Genomic DNA, 1,190 nt, shown 5'->3' with positions numbered 1-1,190 from the left:
AGGAAGGTTACCTCCCTCAACCAGAATTCACATTTACTAAATTTCGCATAAAGTTCTCTCTCCCTCAATACTTGCAGCACAATACGGAGATGCTCATCATGCTTCTCTTCAGTTTTAGAATATACCAGAATATCGTCAATAAAGACGACTACGAATCTATCCAAGAATGGTTGGAATACCTGATTCATCAGATCCATAAATGCTGCAGGAGCGTTCGTCAATCCAAATGGCATAACCAAAAACTCGTAATGACCATACCGAGTCCTGAATGCCGTCTTATGGCTTGATGATATCCAGATCGAAGATTAATCTTGGAAAATACTGAAGCTCCTCTAAGTTGGTCAAACAAGTCGTCGATTCTTGGCAAAGGGTACTTATTCTTAATCGTTAGTTTGTTCACCTACCGATAATCGATGCACATCCGCATCGTCCTATCCTTCTTCTTTACAAACAACACCGGTGCTCCCCACGGGGACACACTCGGCCTAATGAAGCCTCTATCCAACAACTCTTGAATCTGTGCTTTCAGTTCCACTAACTCCTTCGGTGCCATCCTGTATGGTGCGATGGACACTGGTGCCGTTCCAGGCAACAAGTCAATTCCAAACTTGACCTCTCGGTTTGGAGATAATCCTGAGAGCTCTTCTGGAAAAACATCTTGGAACTCCTTAACGATTCTGACTTTATCCACTGTCAGACCCTCAGTCTCCGACTGACTTACAAATGCCAAATAACTTGCAAATCCACTTCTCGGCTCTCAACGCCGACACCACATTGGACAAATAATCCCTTTGCTCACCTATCATCATAACCTCCTCACCCTCTGCGGTCTTTAACACCATTCACTTAGCTGCACAATCCAAACTTGCCCTATGCTTAATAAGCCAATCCATCTCCAGGAAGAGATCGAATTCTTTGAACGGTAATTCCATCAAGTCTCCAGCGAAAATCTTACCTCGAGTTTCTAGAGGAACGTCCCTATACAGTTTGTCTACCCTAACCAAGTGACCCAAAGGACTTAGTACTGATACCCTGCTCACAGTCTCCTTAGAGTGCACACCCAACTACCCAGATATGGCACATGCAATATACGAATAAGTAGATCCAATATCTATCAAAGCAGTGTACGGCATGCTAGAAATCAAAAACGTACCAGTTATGACGTCAGGTGCATCACCCTTCTCTCGACG

This window comes from Gossypium arboreum, chromosome 1 (assembly GCF_025698485.1).
Source record: "Gossypium arboreum isolate Shixiya-1 chromosome 1, ASM2569848v2, whole genome shotgun sequence".
NCBI classification, from domain to species: Eukaryota; Viridiplantae; Streptophyta; class Magnoliopsida; order Malvales; family Malvaceae; genus Gossypium; species Gossypium arboreum.
Note: the sequence above shows the minus strand (reverse complement) of the source record.